Genomic DNA, 22,853 nt, shown 5'->3' on the forward strand with positions numbered 1-22,853 from the left:
CGTTTCTATTATAGTTATAGTTATAGCTAATAAAGGACAATGAATCTGTTTCCTGTATGAGACAAACAAAGATGACATATTTCAGAGCCGTGCTGTTCTGTTCACTTATGTTCCGAGTTCCAAGACATTCTGTGACATATGACATTTTGTGCACCTAACCTATCTTCCTCTATATAAATAAATAACAAAACAACTGTTGTTTATGTGGCTTGTGGAGGTGGTATTGAACTATAATTTATATTTTGCCTTAATTGTTGATTTATAAAGATAATTTTCGTTTTATTTTGTTTAAACTTGTTCAAACTTGCATTTGCTGTAATAACCCAAATTGAGGAACATTCCCCATTGATTCTACTGACATTATATCCGGTTTGGAGACATTCATCTTTTTGGAGAAATTTGAATATTAGTCAGCAAGTGTGAAGTTGAACATTCTGAATAACATTCATTTAATTATACCAGACAAGGGAGTCAAATACTCGTATGTGCAAAATATAAATTAATATTTCCTAAATATCATTTTTTCAACTATTCAAATATTTCGAATCATCAGGCAAAATTCCCGAATTTTTACATCTTTTGATTTCTGAACATTCCAAAAGGGTGAGTTTTGAATCTTTCTCTTCCAAATGCAGTAGGTCATAATCGTGATTAAACTCGAGCCTCTTTGTCGAAAAATGATTCGAAAATGTTGACCTGGTCTTTCCATTCTAAAAAGTACTTCTATTGTATTTTACCCTTTTGGAAAAAGTTTTCCCGGTTTGTCCAATATAAATTTCTCCATACAAAAAAAGTTGAAATCTTCCAAAGAAGAAAAGAAGTGTATGCCCAACTTTGTATGAAGTTTAAACAACGATGTGTCTACACAAAAATGTGTATACACATCTTTGTATAGAAAAAAATGAGAAATAAAACTTTCCATGTTTTTACCACTTGTATTTGATGATCTCCTACCCCAGCTACATTCGCCAATTTATCTTTGTATAGAATTCTTTCTTTCTTTAGAAAATTCCCACGTTTTATTTTGTTTGAAGCAGGAAAAGTAGAAAGCCAGAAATTAAAAAAAATACCTCCGAAATGTGTGAAAGAATATGCAATTCAGTGACAAGACATCCAAATTGAATTATTTTTGCTATTTCTTTCATTTTTACTTTTCAAAATTTGTTGAAAAATCACTTTCCAATCATTTCTATAAGTTTAGTTTGTTCTTGTAGGTAATTTCGTTTGTCATGAAGTCTGAATTAAAAATACTATGTTTCCCAATAACTTCGTTCTATTCGTCACTGAATATTAGGAGAAAATTCAAGAATCTAAACTCCATATAAAACAATTTTTTTCACAGTAGTCTGTGTTTTTTGTTTGAGTTGCCTTTGACGTCGTGAAAAAAACGGAATCAAGAACCTATAGGAAGTTTAATATTTTTATAGCCGTTTATCAGTCGTTAATGAAAGAAAGTATGGTGCCAGGTTTGAACTTGATACCTTCAAAAATGCACGGAGAGTATGACAAAATTTTGAAAAAGTTTAAAAACGAAGCCTCTTAGCGTATGGATGTATAAAAGTTCTCTTCCCAGTAGTGGAATCCTCGTAAAAACTCACATGATGATTGAGAACACTCCACTGATGACGTGATTGGAAATTGAAATAATCTGGTTATCATAGAAAAAAAATTCAAATCTAGGTACCTTCTCAGTCACATTTGTGGTGTTCACTAACAACAGTAAATAGACTAACTGATACCAAACATGAAATCGAAAGTGAAAACTTTACAACTTTGAACATATTATTATGAACTAGCTGTTGTAATTGATCATAACTAATTTTTGCCGCAAAACTATATGATTACCAATGCTATGGCGTCAAATACGCTATTCAAAATAGGTTTCCAATTACACCTACATAAATCCAAACACTGTATTATAAACTTTATCGCAAAGTACTTTACCTGGAATAGAAAATTAATAAATGTGCAACGGAATGAAAGTAAATTGAAATTTCATGGTTTATTTTTTCTGAAATGAGAATATAACTTTCACTCGGAGCTTTCCTGGTGTCCTCGTTTTCAAAACAATCATTTAAATTTGGATTTGAGTTCTACACCTTCTAAGTGTTTCCTGATAGTAGATACTTTTCACGAATGAAATAAACCCACGTTTCCACGTGGTTTTTACGGAAATACAAAAGAAATAATTTTCGAAATAACTCAAATACTATCAATGTGTAAGATGATTCGCAAATGTTGAATTTGTCTTCCCATTCCAAAAACTATTTATATGCTCTTTCATTCTTCCGGAAAAAGGTTTTTCCGTTTGTCCGGCGTTTTTGGTCAAGAACTACAAGTCAACTTTTATATTCCCGATCTATTCGACACTGAAGTAGAGAGTAAGTACCTATAACCTAAAACGATTTTTTTGTGCCAATGGGCCCTATTTGACAATAACTTAAAATGACACTATCGCCGTATTATTGAAATAACGTTGGTTTTCTAAAACATATTGGAGTCTAGGTATGAAAAAGGAATTTTATAACTCAAGCATAATTTATGTTTTCATCTTGACTCTTATGTGGAAATATTTATATAATTTTATAAGTTCCTTTGGTTTTTCATAACCACTCATACAGATCTTCAAGTCACAATATAATACACATGTGGTAGTTTCAATTTGATATCTGGTCGAACAACAGTTGTTCTTTCGAATATTTTCCTTTCTTCTTCGCTTCATATATCAAACACTATTTATATTCTCATATTTCTTTGGGCATAATAAATTTCACTTAAAAGTATTTAATACTGATCCCTATTAATCCCTTCTCTTCCACATCTGTTAAGTCTATATCAAACGATATTTTTTTCAACTGAAAACCAATATAAAGTTCGGCTAGTGATGAACATCACTACACTACATTCTTGAAAATGCCCACGTATTATGTGGTAATTGAATACCAGTTTAGATGGATACAATATTAATTCTTATCAAATTCAATACGTTAGTTACCTTAAATATTTCGAGCACATTATGACTGCATTTCACACCAGTCAATGTAAAAAAATATATCGGGAGTTATCGCAAAATTAAACATGATAAAATGAATTCAAGCGGCGTCACAAACCGATGGCGACGGCATGATGAAGAAAATTTGCAACTGCGTTTGTTTTGTTTCAAGCAACGAATCATTTTGAAGGTGAAGGTTGCATTTTTGTTTTGTGTTGTCTTCAGGCAGATAGGTACTCACCTATTTTGAAATTGAAATTGTTATTCTTCGGGTAAATGTTACTATTATTATTGGTTACAAGCTGATAAAACACTATAGTCTATTTCCTCAAGCAGCGGAGCAATAAATCATATTTAAGTGGCTGTTCTATAGGTATACGTACCTGTCATATTTTCAATTTACGGTGCCAATGTCTGTTAGTGTTTTGTATTCATATTAAACATTTATCACTTTTATTTTACGGACACAGAGTATAACAACTCAACAAAAACATTTATTAATTTCGAGGAGATACGAAGTTCAATGGTATATCAAGTGATCAATAGATTGTATATGACACATATTTATTCAACTATTTATTTTACTTTATTGTATACAGAACCCTTGAAAATATCACAATCTACTTCCCATTTCTCAGTAGTTTCCCACGATATTTCCAAATTCAATGTCGTCGAAATATTTGGATAACCGAGTTCACATAGATCATGAAACAAACTGGAAAATTAACCCAAACATTTTTTGCAACTTTCATTTGGCCGAATGTGAAAACATATGGTATAATGCTATAAATATTATGAAGATAAATATAGCTTTCGCAGAGGGAGGCTAGTTATTTTCTTGCCGATGAAATATCTTAATCGACAACTGACAGATAATGATGTTCTGGAAATGAGTGCTGAATAAATTTATATGTGCATTAACATCCAGGATGGTTCTGAATTTCTAATGTTGGAATTTAGAAGTTTTTTTTGCTTCACCTGACACCTTTTATTCTGTTATAGTTTCGCATCAGCTTGTAACTAATGATAATGATTTGATTTGATTTATTCCATATTTTGTTTGGTACAATATCTACTATAAAAAATACATCGTAAACACGAAGGAAACATCAAACATACCTAAGTAATGAATGCTTGTATCGTAATGTCCCATTCTTCCATTTGGGTATCTTAATTTACTTTTTTTTACAGTGCGAGTTTCGAAAAATAATAATGATAATATTGATAATATTGAGTAGATGAATTTGAAATTTATCATAAGAATTATTTTATATTAGTTAGGTTGGTAGGATAATGGGGAAGAGAAAATAAGAAACAATAAGTAATAAGTTATAGAGTCATAGAAGAGTGTGTATCAGTTGAAAATTACATTCAGTGTAGTGGGCGTCCCATCTCAGATGCTGATCTATTATAATACCTGAATAGTTTATATTTATCAACCTTTCTATCAATGGACAAGAGCAATTTTGTGTTTCACACCCTGTTTGATGTATACTCAGAGTATTTTTTTCCGGCTAATCATTTTGTAGTGAAGAGAAAGTTAGAAATTTTGTTTTACTAACATTCAGACTTGGAAGGTTATAATTTAACCATAGCCTTACATCGCTTGATACCTTCTGTGAATCCTTGTATACATTTTCCCATGAGTCCCCTGTAATAACAATAGCCGTGTCATCTGCATATGATATGAGATGCCCTTTGAAGTTTTGTATCGTACTTAAACTGTTTATATAAATAAGAAACAGAATTGGTCCTAGTACTCTTCCTTGGGGAACTCCTATTTTGACTTCCGTAGAATTACTGAGTTGGTTATCGATTTTTATTTTTTGTACTCTATTAGTTAAGTAGTCTTTCAGTAAAAGTAGAGTTGGTCCCCGTATACCGTATGTGTATAATTTATTCAGAAGCTTGTCATGTGCTACGGTATCGAAAGCTTTGGCAAGGTCCAAAAAAATCGTCAAACATTTTTGAGAGCTATCCAATGCCATTACTATATTTTCAATCATATCTAATACAGCACTTTCAGTACTAGAGTTTGCTATGAAACCAAATTGACTTTGTGATATTACATGATTTTCACAAAAGAAATTCATCAATCTTTTTTCAAGTGTAAATTCAAAAATTTTCGCAAAATTATTTATAACAGAGATGGGGGCCTATAATTTTCTACACAATCGCGTTTGCCGGCTTTATGAATAGGAGTCACCGATGAGTCTTTCCACTGATGTGGTAGTTTTCCTTGTCAATAAGTTAAGTTGATGGTGTGTACTAGTAGCTCTATCAGTTATTTATGTATATTTTTTATGTATAATGAGGATATGCCATCGGGACCTGGTGAACAGCAGTTTTTGAGTTTTGATATCATTTCAATTACTTCGTTTTGCGTTACTGGCTTCAAAAATAGTGTTGATTGTATGGTTTGGTCTTTGAGGAAATTGTTAGCTAGAGATCCAACTTTGTCTATTTCTTCAGTCATATCAGAACCTATGCTGGCAAAGTAATCACTGAAAATATTTAATTTTTGATCTAAGCTTGTTACTGGCTCACTGTTTTTGTTTTTTATTTGAATGTTGGAGGTGGATTGCTTTTTTTTATTTGTTACGATGTATGATGACATTCACTAACTATCAAATTCAATTTCGCAATAAACAACTACCTATCTAACTGAAGAAAACACATGACAAAAAACAACCGAAAAAAAGCAACGCAATTAAAAAAAATCTGTTTTTCCATTAATCAGCTGTCGCCCCCATACGAACGACAGCTCTCAGAAGTTGAGAAACTTGTGCGAGCTAAGGACTAACGAGGTCTTACCTTTTAACGTGTGATTTCTAACAACCTTTCTTCATCACGCGTGTCGCATCGATGTGTGAGGCTACTTAAATCTATTTTGTCGCGCGATAGTTTCGATTTAGTAAACATTCCTGAGGTATTATTATCAGTTGTGTGGTGTAAAGGGCATATATGAAGTACACGAAATGTTCAGTTTTGCATCGATGGAAGCTCCTGGGCTTCGCACAGGTAGCAACCAATTTCCCAATTTGCACGAAACATTACTGAATTACCTTGATCACTTCATTCTTTGGTGAAAAACGAATGAGAAACCGTTCGGTAAATTCTTAAGTTCATCACGTGGAGACAGACAAACATTTAGGTCGGAGGCGAGGGGAAAACTTAACAATAATTTACATTCATTTATGACTAAAAAGGTAGCACGTCATGGAGTTACTTGTTTTGAGGGATCATTTACTGCTCACCATTTGAAAATCGACTATTAGTACGTCATCAATAGTGGGCCGCTCAAAAAATCAGGTGAATATACAAATTTCGTGAGCTACGTATATTCATGCGTACATAATAATAATATTAGGTAGTAATTTTTTTTCATTGGAAAGATATAATACATGTATGAGAATCATTGAATAGAACTGACCGATACTTGATGAAAATCCATATTGAAAAATCTAATTATTAGAATTTATTGTATGATTTTCACTAAAAAGGGTTTTACAAAAACCGCGACACGTGTTTCGCTATACAATTGCCTCCTCACGCATAAACAGTGTATGCTTGAGGAATCTATTGTATAGGAATCGTCAAATTTCACACATATAATCATAAGTTCGAGGACAATTGATGTAGGTACATATATTATGTGTATATAATTAACTCATACAAATGATTATGAAAATGAAATGAAATAATAAGAGATCAAATACAAAATAAGTAAAAAGTATTGAAGAATCGTAAACATACATTTACAAACGTCATACATTAAAAAAGAAAAAAACTCGGCTAAAGTATAAAAACATCTTTGAATTAAGAATATTTTCAGCTCTCTACTAAATTCATTGAATTTGCGTGCCTCCTTTATATATTTTTGTAACTGAATAAGTGTAAAACATTTTAGGAGGTGATTCCTCATCGAAAAAAAGATAGGACCTTTCATATAAAGAAACTTCATTGAAGCATCCCTTGTTAAGATACAGCCCCTTAAAGATGGTACATTAAATTTGTATAACAATTTTTTCACAAGCACTGAAAATGTGACAATATTGAAATTAACCTGACGTTTTGTACTACCAAAAAGACACTTAACCAGTAATTTATTTGGTTTACTCCATGGTTGTAAGGGGTGGAAAACGCAACCCCTAAAATTTATTTCCAATGTAACTTTCTGTCTTATTATTTGTTTACCATTTAAAAATGCATATTTTACGAACAACTACAGAGATACATCGTCATAAATGCGAACTGGATTTATTGTTATTTTGTAGACAGTACCTGCATTAAACGATTAAAGGGTGATAAACAAAACTAATTTATTAATAACAAAACACACAACATGTAGAAATCATAGTAAATGTTCAATATGTCTACCTTCAGACATTACGCATGCATCTAGACGTCGGCGCATTGAGCCACGTATTCGCTCAAATATTCCTGGAGTCTCTCTGATTACCCTGTACGCATCGATGATGCGGTTTCTTAAGTCCTCTACATCGCGAACAGGAGTAGGATAAACCAAATGCTGTAAGTGGTCCCAAATAGAGAAATCGAGACGATTGAGATCCGGGGATCGAGCGGGCCAGTTCTATGGTCCTCCTCGACCTATCCACTGTTTTGTATATGTTTCAGTTAAATGCTGACGTGCTACTCGACTAAAATGGGCGGAAGCCCCATCATGCATAAAAAACATATCCCTTCTGACGCCCAAAGGAACTTCCTCCAGCAGTACTGGATGCACTTCTCTTAAAAATTGAACGTATGCCTCTCCATTAAATCAAGGAGGAAGAAAATGAGGCCCAATTAAATCATCCCCAATAACACCGAGCCACACTGTTCTTGATGGTTAGTTTCGAGAATAGCGTGAGGGTTTTCATCAGCCCATATGTGGTAATTATGAAAATTAATAATCTGGTCCCGAGAAAAATTACATTCGTCTGTGAATTCTATCGTCTTCAGAAAGTCACGATTTCTTCTAACCATTTCCAGCATCCAATTGCAAAATTCAAGACGGTTCGGAAAGTCTCGCGGTAACAGTGCCTGTACTCGTTACAGATGGTAAGGGTATAAGATTTGTTCCTTTGAAATTCGAAATACCGTAATATGATCAACATTTAGCTGGAAAGCAATCTTTCTAGTACTGGTAGTAGGTAGGTTGTTATTCAATCAAATCAAGTACTGCTTCCTCAAGCTGTGGTGTTAGTACTTCTCGATGGCGACCACAATCCTGCGTTCTTTTGTTGAATGAACCATATTCTCGTAATCGTTGATGAAGTCGAGCAAATATTCTATGTGAAGGATGCTGCCGTTGAGGATACATTTCAGCATACCTTCTAGAAACTTCCCCTGCGACAGACCGTAAACGTAATGCATATAAGCCATTTCCTTATTTGTGTATGCCATTTTAATAACAAGTGAATTATTGAAGTAACAAATTAAGAATAGAACAACAACACACAATTAGTATTAATTCAATTTCGAATTTTCACAAACTGACAGCGTCATACCAATTCAATTGTCACTATCGCTAATAGCGACTTACTAGATTGATTAGTTTCGTATTTTCGCATTTATAATTTTTTGCTGAGAACTGGTTTATTTTGGGCAAAAAACCCAAGAGACATGGGGTAAACCAAATAAATAACTGGCTAAGTGTTTTTTGGTAGTACAAAACGTCAGGTTAATTTCAGTATTGTAACTTCTTTAGTGCTTGTGAAAAAAATTGTTATACAAATTTTATGTACCCTCTTTAAGGGGCTGTATCTTAAGAAGGATGCTCCAATGAAATTTCTTCATATGAAAGATCCTATCTTTTTTTCGATGAGGAATCCACTCCTCAGATGTTTGACACTTATTTAGTTACACCCTGTATATTTATAAATTATTTTTGCCATCACAGATGCAAGTCTGATGAAATTTTGTACTTGCAGTACGGAATATGAAAATTTTATTTTTGCCTCGTATTCACATCATGGACTTTTGAATTCCGCAAGAACTTATCTTTATTCTTAAAAATATATAGAGACAATTCAAAAATATAAAGACTTACAAGAGCCATAACCCTAAACTGCCTGAATACACTCCTACAAGAAAAAGTGCTGTTTACTCCAGCTACTATTCGCAGTATCTTGTACTATGAATTTTTCAGATGCCAATGTAGAGTAACCCCACATGCATATGTCATATTAATTGGATGCAACCTGAGAGTGATACAAAGAAAGTAGTTGTTGTTCCGTCAAGGAATTCCCTATAATTCTGTTTCAGCTGTTTAGCATGTTTAGTTTAGCTGTTTAGCAAAATCGATCGTTCAGACTGGGTCTTGAAGCACCGACCAACACGGCAGTCAATTCCAGTGAGTGAACAAAGCACCCACGTTGAACCACCTGACTACCAGGAGTGTTTTGCATGTTCGGCGATGTTCTGCTATCGACAAAAAATGATCAAAGAATTCGCATCAATTTTATGTAAAAATGGAATCGGGTACTCAAAGACACTTGAAATGTTGACAGTGGCATATGGTGATTGTACTTTCAGTCGGAAAAATATTTACAAGTGACACAAGCTTCTCACCAGCACATCAACAAACGATGAAATTGTTGAGAAAGTGAAGAAAATCATTATGGAGACTCGTCTAGTGGCTATCACAGGAGTTGCTGAGGATGTCGGCATCTCGGTTGGCATATGGCAGCGAAGTTTTTTCGAAAATTGCAAAATTTTGACTAGAAAAACCGCCGCATGAGCAAATGTCAAGGTTATACTGTTTTCTTCGATTACTGTAGCGTAGAGTAACAGAATTTCTTGTCACATGCTCGTATGGTCAATAAGGAGTACTGACATGGCTTTTTCACCACGATAATGAAACTGCTCACTTTTCACTGCTTGTTCGTAATTTTTCGGACAAAACACCGTAATCATGCACCAAATCAGGTGAATGCGGTGGCTCATTCACCTGATTTGGCTCCACGCGAGTTTTTCCTGTGTATGCGACTCTTTCCTCTGTATTATATCTGAGGCGGAGTACTCTGAAGGGGGCAAAATAGAAATTAATAAATATACAAATATATTTTGAGAAAAATTAAAATTCACTTCATTTTTCGGACAGCGTAATATTGTGTAATGTAATCACTTGGTCGGTCAGAATTAATTCGCAATTTATTTTCTTCTTTTTAGAGCATGTTACTGAAAGCTCCTTATCAAAAATGTTTTTTATTAACAGATAATTCATTAATTTCTTCCTTCAAGATTCTAAAAAAATTCTCATGGCAATAAAGAGCGCTCTCTTTGAACGTGGAAAGTCATCAGATCAGACAGAAATACAGTTTGCTGAAGAAGAATGGATCTGAATAGATGTTGCTAACTTGGCAATATCTGATGAAAGTGTTATTACATATACTTCTGGTATATGTGGAAAATTATTTTTTCCCTTATTGAAAGTCACTCTTCCCCAATATATTTTTTGTTCTTCGAAAATAAACAATGAGATTCCTGGCAGAATGAAAAAATTCTATACTGAATAAGAAAAAAACGAAACAAATTTATATAATACTCAGCTCAATTATCAATTTGTGTATTGAAACAGGTCTATAAGCAAACGTATTCATCCTCAACAGATGGTGAAGGTACCTGCTTCAGTACCTGTACTAGAAAAGAACGTTTTTGATACTTAACAATTTCAATATATTTTTGTAAGGAGATTTTAGCAGGTACGCAAGCAGGTAAGAAATACCTATGTGTTATTTTACAACACGTAAAAGGATAGTTTTAGGTGATGTTGGATTGTCTGACAAAAAATTCACTTCAGTTTTTCGAGAAAGATAAACCGTTGAAAAAACTCCCTTCTGAAAAACTGATTTAAAAAGCAGACGGAAAAAAATGTAAAAAATCAGAAAAAAAGGTTCATTTCAAAAATATTCTATCAAACGACAATTGTTCGTGCGAATACAGAGAAATATCAATTGTGCAACTCGACTAACACAAATTGGAAAGTCAAAAGCGTCTTTCAATAATTTGAATCCATAGAACCAAAGGTTCAACTATCACAGCGTTTTTCAATCCAATTAAGTCTACCATTTGTTCAATAAATCCCAGAATTTCCCTATAAAAACTCCAACATCTACATGTTGAACGTGAAAATTAATTAAAATCCTCGTAATGGACGATAAAAATCCCGGCCAGGTACGAGCTCTAATTGGAAGCGGTTTCATTATCGTTTATTAGGATCAGTGTGAAAAGGGGAAACGTATCTAGGAAAGGGCTCATTCATCTAAATTTACCTCTACTCCAAGTACCTGTAACGAAGAAGTATTTAGATTCGAAAAACTATGGCGCACAGATTGTTCTTTAAGTGGTATTTTCTAATATATTTGAATACAATGTTACATATATTCAAAGTTGACGAATATTTGAAACTAAAATACTTTATTCGTATAAGTAATATTGTTATTATCATATTACATTATCTTTCAGGAGTCTTCGGAATATAGCTGAATGAATGAACATTCATTTTCATTTATTATTAACGAATATTGAATGATTGAATTCGTTCGGCCAATACATAATAGTATATTATATACCTAGGGTGAAAAGTGAGCTATTATTTACCAAGCATTTTTATATCCCTCGGCGCTACGCGCCTCAGGATATAATGTGCGAGGTAAATAATAGCTTTCTCAGCCGCGGTATTAACAATTTTAATTTTGGCATTAGTGATTTTCTAACAATTTGTTGAATATATCGGAATATCAAGTAGAGTGGAGCATGTTTCTATCAGACTGGCTTTATTTATGTAAAAATTTGGCATGTGTCAAATTTTGATAGGAATCTAGGAAATATCTCATTGCATTTTTGATATATTTCAATGTTCCACTTCTCTCATCGCTTCTGTATGTTCAGAACTTAGAATTTCTCAATTCTGCATTGTAGTGAGAAAAAAATTCCTTGGTTATATGATAACCCAAGGCAGCTATGAATTGTTGAATGTCAAATTGAAACGGTACAGTTTCCATGTTGAATACGCGATGTCGATGATAAGCGCGCAACATCTACTTAGGCCATGAAAACGTTTCCCGGCGTTTCCACGACAACCAAACACTGTACCTACAATGATTTTTATTGCTGTCAGTTTGCCAAATGCGGTTTTAATTCAAATTTAGATGTCATTTTGAAGAAATCAAAAGATCTATATAAGTAAAACGTCAATATAATTAATTGAAAAATGGGTGAAAATTCAAGTGACGATGATTTAGAGATGATGTGTACCCCGCCTGGAGTTAGAGTGGTGGCAGCTAGTACAAGTAGTGATTTATTGCCAGAAAAATCAAAGAGACTGTACATGAATGCATATAACCAAGTAAAAACATGGTGTGAAGAAAGGAAAGTTGGTAAAGTAACAGAAAAAGTTTTATTACCGTATTTCAAAGAGAAATCTGAAGGCAAAAAGGTATCGACATTGTGAGCAAATTATTCCATGCTAAAATCGACACTTGCAATAAAAGAAAATATTGACATTTCAAAGTTTTTCAAGCTTGTAGCATTTTTAAAACGGAAAAAACAGTAATTATAAACCTAAGAAATCAAAAGTATTTACAAAGGAAGAAATTGACAAATTTATAGTTGAAACTCTTGATGACGAATATTCATCAAAAAAGGTATAGGTACTTTTTTATTGTTAGATTGTGTTTAATTTTTTAATGAAATGATATGTAGGATATTATAATAATAATAATAAAGGTCTTTATTATTTTCAAATAATATACATATAGATTTTAACATTGTATGCAAAAAAAAATAAAAACATTTCTGAAAATAAAAGGCGAAGTTCATTTTCTGCAGACAAACGATAGTTTTACTACGAAAATGTTCTTCCACTTAACCCTAATACAGTGCGTCGAAGAATTCATATGCGTTTGTACATGTAATTGACAAATAGACAATGAGAGAAATGAGTGATAAGTGACGAAAATCGTTATGTTTGTTGGTTTGGCAGCGGGGCAGAGGGGTATCTAGACTTGTGTTTTGAATAAATTATTTTTATATTCTGATCTGAAGCAAGTAATACTGAGGTTCTTCTAACTTTCACGAACGGAATTATATAAATTATAAATTTGGTAGGTGAAAGATCGTCTGAACATTTCAGTTTTGAATTTAGGTGGGGATAATAATCCTTTAAATCGTAGATTTAAATTATGTATGTCTGTCCTGAAAGATATTTTGTTGTACAAATATGAAGGAATTTTAGATAGAATAATTTTGTAATATAAAGTGACCGCATGATGAACTCTTCTATTTTCCATATTCAACCATCCAATCTCAATTAATTTATGTGATATTCTCTGATTTTTCCTCACGCCGTTTATTAGCCTCAAACAGGAATTCTGCACTTTTTGAATTTTATTTTTGCAAATAGTTGTTAAGTTTGGACCATAGACAGAGTCAGCGAAATTAAAATGTGATGAAACTAATGTTTTGCACAGTTTCATTTTGATTTTTCGAGGAATTAAATGCCTGTTTCCATAAATCAGCTTTAGTGAACCATATACCAGTCGAATCAATTGATTAACATGTTTTTCGAATCTTAGGTCTGCCTCTATGATAATGCCTAGATTTTTAGCTTCTTCAACAACAGGGATCAACTCATTATTAATTTCTATATTAATAGGATACTGAAATCTAGCCCGATTATACATAGAACCAAATAACATTACTTTAGATTTAGCGCAATTTATTAGTAAACAATGTTCAGAAGCAAAATTAATGAACGTCGCCAGTTCCCTATTAATTATTTCAGAAGCATCATCTGCTAACTGCGGAGGAAAAGTGTGATAAATCTGTGTATAATCAGCATAGACATGAATATTACATTGTTCTAAAGATTTTATTAAATTGATGGTATACACAGAAAAAAGTAAAGGGCCCAGGATTGAACCTTGAGGCACCCCCGAGTTCAATGTCATATATTCGGACTGCTTTGATTCAATTTTTACACACTGTTTACGATTGTCTAAATAATTTTGTATAAGGCCAACAGCCGATTCTGAAAAACCTATATATTGCAAAATATTAAGCAGTAATTTGAAGTTGATAGTGTCAAATGCTCTGCTGAAATCCAGCAGTACCAATATTGCACACAGACCTTTATCCATTGAGGCAATGATATCATCGACTATATTAAGTAAGGCTGTCGTACAGCTGTAGCCTTTACGAAAGCCAGATTGAACAACAGGCAATAGTGAGTGGTCGGCTAAATGCTGTCTTATCTGTACTTCAATGGATCTTTCTAGAATCTTGGAAAGCATGGGTAGGATACTTATTCCTCTAAGATCCTCTATGGTAATTGGTGTTGCCGGTGCCTTCAGAACAGATGAATTATGCAATATACTCCTAGATGATTTACATGTTTTCGATGATATTATCATAATAAATATTCCCAATTCAAAGAACAGAACTTCAAGGAAGTTTGTTATTGTTGAGCTACAATGGGTTAATGTTATTGAAAAATACTTAGCTAATAGGCCAACTGACATTACAGAACTATTTATTTTATATCATAAAGGTAAACATATTAAACAAAATATTGGGCACAATATTATTAGTAAAGTACCATATGTCGTGGCTAATTATCTCAAATTAGAAAATCCTGAGTGTTATACTAGTCATTCTCTTAGACGTAGCTCGGCAACACTTCTCGCAGAAAACGGAGGAGACTTACTAAGCCTGAAACGGCACGGTGGGTGAAAGTCGGCTGCAGTGGCTGAAGGATATATTGAGGAATCAATAGCTGATAAAAAGAGAATCGCCAAATTAGTGCATGAATGTAATTTACCCAATAAAGCTTCAAATATAACTTCTTCTGAAAGTCAAGATGCTGTTTTATAAAACGTCCATGTTGAAGATAATTTCGTGGAAAAAGGTAATGAATGCGTTCAAAATACGAGGATTGCTTGTAACACAGAATTGAATTTACTTGGTCCAAATGTCAGTTCCATTGATACAGGAAATGCTGGAATACACATGATTTGTTACAATTGTACAATTAATTATAATTTCAAATAATTTTCAAGCATATTTCCAATGTTCAATTTCCTACTTCTAGTTGATAAATAAATTGACAAAAGTTTCTGTGAATATCTTTAAAATTGTTCTCATTATTTACCTAGGTGTTTTTTATTATCATTATTTACCAAGGGTGAGAAATATTAATTCTCATTAGGGGAATGGAGTTAATAATAGCAATTTCTCAGGTTAGTAGTGAAAAAAATATATGTATACCACAAAAAAGGACAAAAACTCGAAGTTAACTCCATGGATTTCATTATCAGTTATTTTCTGAAATGTTTCTATTTTTGGACTTCTTCACGACCCTCATTATCATTAGGACCCAACATCGATCCAGACACAAGCACTTATAGATGCATGGTTAGATCACATGCGAAGCTTATATGTAGTCCTTCCCTTCGCTTCAAAACTCCCCACCCTCGCAATTTGATTGTCAAATGTGAAAGGGTTGCAGTTGGTAGCTGGGAATTATCATTTTTTCACTCGCGAATTCATCAGAGACGAGGAAGGAATTTAGTGATGTATCGAAGAATCACAAATAGAAACAGTATAAATTTGAAATGCACTGAAGTTGTTGAAGTTTTTTCCCAACACCAAACCATTATTTTAACAACTCGACTCGTGTTTCGATCACCAAGTTTTCATCTTCGAAAGGTCTAGTGCTGGGAAAACTCCAGTAATATTCAGTATCTATATGATTTGATGTTTTAAAAACGTTTTCCGTTTCAGTGTCATGTGTTTTTGTAGCTTCATATCTCAATAAATATTTATTCTACCGTATCGAGGTTTGTACTGTTCGATAAAAAATGTTGTTCTCTATGCATTGATGCTCTTCATTTTTTTTTCCAAATTTCATTTTTTTGCTTCTTTTCAGCTTATTACTATATGATGTTGTTGAGCGATTTTCGGACAATTTTCTTGTATGAATTCAAATTGAAGCAAACACCGCTGAAACATCCCGAAATATTTACCAGGTATTTGACGCGAAATGAATATTGGAATTTTGAAAAAACTTTCCTGGGGTGTTTTTCAACAGAATACCTACTCAGTTCTTTGACGCATGAATTCTAAATCAACAGAGAATGTTCAGATTTCATTCTGAAGCTCCAATTGAAAATAAAAAAAGTTAAGTAACTTGTTTCGTGATGTTAAAATAAACAATTCTAATTATATCTACAGTGTCAGCTTGAAATGGTTTTCTTTTTAATTTCAAAGGCTCATACTTTCAGGGCAAAAATGAAGAATGCCATTTATGATCGACACAAAAGAAATTTTATACCTACTCGAATTGTTTTATAGATTATTATCTAGTAATTTGAGTTCCTACTTCTGTAATTTAACATATTTAAAAGTAAAATCTAAATAATTCAATCCTTCTTCTATCAAACACAAAAACAGAAACCCTCAGTAGTCTTCACCATTGAAGCATGGCTTGATAGATACCTGTAAATGAGCTTGATAGATAAAAAGTAACTAATTTGCATCACAACTGACCCTTTCAAATCTGCAAATGCACATTCGGATTTTCATTTGTTACACCATTTACATCATTTCGCAAATTTCAGCAACAATAACATATTTTTCCAGATGAGTCAGATTCGAGGTGAGATATTATAGTAGATGTTTGACATATTCTGTAAAAGGTGCCGATGGAAGAGAAATGTTTTGTTTCGTGGAAATGTTATCGTAAAGAGTATCAAAATCTCTCGTTTTTGCATAACATCGAACTGAACACTGAACATAATTTTTTTCTGCATAAACTACTTGAATGAGTGCAGTAAAAAGTAACAAAAGTGTGAAATCAATTACTATGTGTGAAAATTGAATTTTCATTTTCAGTTTGCCAGAAGCAGGTCTCATCCATTTCCTAATGATTTGAACCCCACCTATTAACATCGATTTAATACAACAACAGTGAAAAACTAGCAGTTTCTCCCACCACCTCCTGTATTATATTTGAATCGAATCTGTTTCAAACAAATTCAAATAATTGAAACTAACAATTCCTGACTTCTCAATTGCAATTGATCCTTTTCAATTCACAAATGCATCACAACTGTACCCTCCATCCACTTTTCAGAGATATTCAAGGTATTTTAACAACAGTTTAGTAGGTAGATATTTTCAGATAAACAATTATTTTTGATAAACAGTTCGAAAATTATTTACAACGATAACATATTTTGACAGATGAGTCAAATATAACACTAAATATTGAATTTACATCTATTTCTTTAAACAGAAGGGTATTGATGGAAAAGTTATGAAATGTTTGACAAAAACAAGAGACAAATAATTCCCTAACATATTTTTTTTCACTGATTATCGAATTTTACATAAAATTGTTCGAGCATAAATTAAATACAGTGAATCACGAAAAAATATGAACACTACTCCGAATTTTCATATTTCCCCTTGGAAAAGATGTAGAGCTCATTCATTTCCTGAGAACTTCATCATGAATGTTTTTTGTAACTATAGAACCCGAGCTGAACACATAACACCCATACTAACACCGGTTTCAACTGTCAACAGCAAAAAAAGAATAGTTTCTGTCATCCCTTACCACTCCTGCATCATCTTTCAAGGTTTCTGATTTGAATCTGCTTCAAACAAGTACCCATAGCAAAACGTAAACAAACAAGCAAAACTTCAAAAACCTCCCAACACGATAAAAACATGGTGGATGCGGGTCACTCACCCTTATAATTCGCAAAAGCTTCCAGCGAGGCATACATCCAGAGCAAGGGATCCCGTTTTAACACTCACAAAGCGCGTAAAAAATCACGTGTACCCGACGTTTTATAAAAATCACCCACTAACTCTACTAGTTTCATTAGAAACACTGATCACCGGTCGGATTGCGCTGTGCGCATCGAGCCCTTCATTTTCAAAGCCCGCTCGATGGTCTAATAGCGTGCGCAGACCGTTTCTGCGCCTTCCCGTGTTTACTACTTGATATAAGCGTGAACGTTGTAGTTTCCGCATGCTGCGATCTCGATCAAAGAGATGCCTGTCATCGAGTTTTGTTTATCATGGATGGCGCTCAACCGGAGAAATTTACGCTGACGATATTAAAACAGCCACATCAAGATGAGATATGAGATCAACGGCTCGGATAATGTCTCAATTGTGCCTTTGTCAATGATAATCTACCGACTTCGATATCTTTTAGTACTGCCTCATACAGTGCGAGCAATGAAGTCAGCATCATAAAGGATTTTTTTAACTAAAGCCTCGTTTGAAATTTGACTTCAGTATCAACCGCTGCTTGAGTTGAATGTAGTCACCTTTTTCGCTCTGATTTTCAACTATTTACCTTGCAGTGACAGCTGCATGTCTACAATAGAATAATCCCACTATTGAAAGCATAATTCTCCTCATATATTTTAAAAATCACCTCAACGCCTCTGATTTGAACATGATCTAATATCACCACACAAACAAATCCATTTGATTTATGAGATGATTTTCAGACCAATGATCACTTATGGAGCAATTGACTGGTGGCCGAAGGCTTCACAGAAAACGGCCCAAGCGGAGCTCTTTGGCTTACAGAGACAGACTTGTCTGGCCATAAGTCGTACCATCAGTACCACACCGTCAGCGGCCATGGAGATCCTTCTAGATCTACCTCCTCTCCACATTTTTCTGGAAAGAGAGGCTAGATGGACTGCATATAAACTTGTGTACATTGCCAATTGCACAAATCAATTTAATGTAGAGTGCAACAGACTATTGGTTAACACTGGAAGTCACAGCATTCTGGAAATGACCTTTGACTTTATGTTTCCAACTGTCAACTACGAACTGCCTTATAAAATACTGTTCCCGAGTAGAGAGAGTAGAGAGAACTGGATCCTCCGAGAGAAGGAAATATTAAGAGCAGATAGTTGTTGATTCACACACCTTCCGGTACTGGTAGAGGTGTTTTCAGTCGCAGACCCAAGACAGAGATATCAACCTGCCTAGGAACCTATGCGACTGTATTTCAAGCGGAAATTTACGCTATTAAATTGTGTTCGGAGAAAATGGAAGAATCCAACCTCATACACAAGTCAATAAAAATATTCTCGGACAGTCAAGCGGCGTTGGAAGTTATTGGCTCTTACCGAGCAACGTCTAAATTGGTAACACATTGCCAAAAACGACTCTTTTCGATAGGATGACCTCATCTCTGGTCTGCCTGGTCTCATTGCCTGAAAGGCAATGAGGCTGCTGACTCCCTTACAAACGAGGGTGCTGCAAGCAGCTTTATTGGACCAGAACCTGTCATTGGCATTGCTTGGCAAGAAGATTTATGGACTTCTAGCAAAATATTCCAGGATTGGCCCATTCCAAGGCGTTTATTCACCCTTCAAAGCTTGATACCAAACAGTTGTTGGACTACAGTAGGGATGAACTATGATATCTAACAGACCTTCTTACATGTCACTGTCATTTGAATCATCATATGCAGAGACTCGGACTCGGAAGACAGTGTATCGCCTTTGTTTAGGAAATCATGAAACAGAAGAGCACATACTTTGTGCCTGCCCCGGCAGGCACAAAGTAGTTCGGCAGAGCCGTACCATCTCTTACCATCTGACCTTAAATACCACTCACCATACAAACTAATCGGCTTCGTTAAGAAGATGGAATCATTTGGTCGAGTGTGAATAGGTGTGAGCCACAATAAACACTTGCGGGTTGCGGTGGAAGGTCGAATGAACCCACTCACTTCGGACCTAACCTTACCTAACCTGACCATATCACCACAGTTTGAAGTACTGAACTGCCGAAAACATCGCCATTGCTGCTGTCTGTGGGAGTGTGCAGGAGAATCCAAACAAGTCGTTTTCGCGTCGCTCACAAGAACTTGGTATTTCGTAGACAGCAACTTGGCAAATTTTGCATCGTGACTAAGGCCTGCAGCCGTACAAAATTCTACTGACCGAGGTAAAAGACCATAGGCAACGACGTGTGTTCGACGGGATTCAGGTATTTTATAACCGGATCATTTGATCATCGGTATTATCCCATGTTCTGATTGATTTCTGAATTTTGTTGTGTATGTTAAAATGGGAAGTGAAAACCTATATCTCTATTTTTCGATCTGTTTGTGCTGTTTTCATTAGATTCATTTCACTTCAGATTCAATTCAATCTTATCAAATTTTATAAAAACTCGCTGTTATTTTTAATCCGGTCAATCTAGACATTGGAAGGTACATACATTTACAACAAGCTGCAAACGCGTGTAATTATTCAAAACATAGTTAAAAATAAGAATTTGAAATTTCGAATGATCGCGATGCCTGGAAAAAAATTTATTCGAGGTCAATGTCAAAAATCTCAAAAAAAAATGGTTTTCGCGATTTTCAGGAAAACGGTGAGTTTTATCATAAAATAACCGTAAATGAAAATTGTAGATCATGAAATTCTCTACAAAAAATATATCGATACTTTTTTTTCTTAGAGCCACCGTTTCTGAGATACGACGAGTCAAAAAGTTGTAAAAGTTGTAATCGTTATTATATGCACACGTTTCCACGCCACCTATGAGGTAGTGTACTTAGCGCTTTTTTTTTAACGTGGTTTCCCCAGTAGGCATATTCCACATGTCTGTTGTGATTCTGTCAAATTGAAAGCTTGCATAATAAAATATATTAGGAAGGGTTGGAAATAGAAGCGATTGAAATTTAAAAAATGTAAAAATTTATTCATCTGAGTCATAACCTTCAAATACTTCTTCTTGTCGATCTTCTTCTTGGTCTTCTTCTTCTTCTTGATGTTCATCCTGGGTGTAGGTAAACTGCGTCAAGAGTAATGTATCGCATGTTTCCTCGGTGGTATCAAATGAATCCTCCACTATTGGTGATTCAGCATTAGAACATGACTGGCCTTGACAATGTGTACATGCCAGAGAACACAACAGTCCGAGCTTTTTACAATCACATTTAGCGCTGCATCCCTTTTTACAGTTGCAAACAATTGTGTTCAGCAGTTTTTCCGGCGCAGGTGGGAGTAAAGTCTGAATAGGTTCTAATGCATTGTCGACCAATTTCCAACCCCAGTCTTTTGGGTCTAGCTGATAACCAAGCCACACTTGAACTTGGTAATATACCCGAAAAAGATGTTGATGAGCAGCAACTGAGGTTGGAGGAAGACAAACTAATTGCACCTGTTTCTTATTTTTAGTGTTTTTTACGAAACATGCATATCGATACTTATCTAAGCAAGTGTTTTTTTTTGGAGCTTTGTACATAGAAAGAAGAAACTGAATCCCGTTGGTGATAATTTTTTGTTGAGTCGAATTACTTTTTTTGAAAATTTCAGCACATTGAACTAAATCTTGTTTTTCAAACATTTTAAAGACTGTTGCTTTACCTCTCCTGTAAAATGCAGCCAGTTATTGCGTGTAAAGATAGTACATGATTTTGACTCTTTGCAAAAGTAGAAGAACTTTTTGACGAATATATTTCGGTTTGACTTTGAACTTTTCCTGGCTTCAGCAAGAAAATAGATGTTGGCTCAAGGTTACACTAGCGTACAAATTAAGGGATTGGATTTCATTCTACCTGATATTCTTATATTTATACTTATGTATACCAATAGGAAAATATTTTCACTTAAATTACAACTTCAGAGATGTATATACGTGGCATACTTATGCATGCATTTAATGACGATAACAACTTTTACAACTTTTTGACCTTTCGTATCTCAGAAACGGTGACTCTAAGAAAAAAAGTACCGATACATTTTTTGTAAAGAATTTTATGATCTACAATTTTTGTCTCAGGTTATTTTATGATTAAATTCACTGTTTTCCTGAAAATCGCGAAAATACAATTTTTTTCGAGATTTTTGACCTTTAACCTCGAATACATTTTTTTCCAGGCATCGCAATCATTCGGAATTCCAAAATCCTATTTTCAACTATGTTTTGAACAATTACACGCATTTGCAGCTTGTTGTAAATTTATGTACCTTCACATTCTTTAGTCTAATTTGACCGGACTATTTGTAGGAAAAAGCATACAAATGAATAATATAGAGATTCAATCAAATAATAATGGTTTGTCATTGTATACATGATTACTTGGCGATTTTCATTATCAAAAACTTTCCTACAAGTAGAACGAGGTAAGACATGAATTAACTGCTGTTTGAGAGAACAAACAACTTCAATATAGTTCTGATTTGGCACTATTATCTAGAAATTCTTTCTTTTCAAACTATAATTGCCATATCATATTCATATCCCTTATATACTCGGTTTTTTTGTGCAAAAATTATTGTCTCATACAACATATTTGAATAGTCATGAATATGATTATCAGAATCTTTTGGAATTATTAAACGCGGTTTTGGAGTCCGAAATGTTGAAGACAGAGGACAATGAACATTATCAAGAGTCAGAGTAGGTACTAATTGTTATGAATAGGACTTCTCACTCCAATAATATGGTTATTATGTTCTCTTTGAAGTTCTTTGAAGCCCTTTTATGTATACGTTTACTTTCAATAAACATATCATTATAAATATTTATTCATCAAGTGACCAGACGATACGTAATTGTATCAATGGAAAACGTAATATGCGGGTCAGACGAATCATTCCCAATAATTTTGACTACCTTCCATACTTTGGCCTTTCTCGAAATGACAGAAGTTGCTTCAAATTGCTATTCTTTGGATTATACAAATGAATTTTTGATCCACTTCTTCATTATTGTTATCCTCGAATAAAACTGTTTCATTTTTTGGATCTGCTCTGAGTAGCTGAGAAAATTGGTTGCTTCTGATTTGCCACAATCT

General features: G+C 34.0%; 1 protein-coding gene across 3 annotated transcripts in view; it reads right to left on the reverse strand.

Moving 5' to 3' along the window:
* Positions 1–17,991, reverse strand: part of LOC111510530 (uncharacterized) — a 141,234-nt gene extending 123,243 nt beyond the window's left edge. Inside the window, exon 1 of one of the 3 annotated variants that reach the window (XM_074174938.1) lies at positions 17,754–17,991. The gene's annotated coding sequence lies outside the window, so the exon portion shown is untranslated. Of the gene's footprint in view, positions 1–3,375; positions 3,689–17,753 lie in introns of those variants that run through there. The other 2 variants (XM_074174936.1, XM_074174937.1) reach the window with 2 other exon arrangements.
* Between the last annotated feature and the right edge of the window lie 4,862 nt (positions 17,992–22,853).

The sequence above is a fragment of the Leptinotarsa decemlineata genome, unplaced genomic scaffold (assembly GCF_025532065.1).
Source record: "Leptinotarsa decemlineata unplaced genomic scaffold, Ldec_3_MD MMD2_tig00000882_RagTag_RagTag, whole genome shotgun sequence".
NCBI lineage: Eukaryota > Metazoa > Arthropoda > Insecta > Coleoptera > Chrysomelidae > Leptinotarsa > Leptinotarsa decemlineata.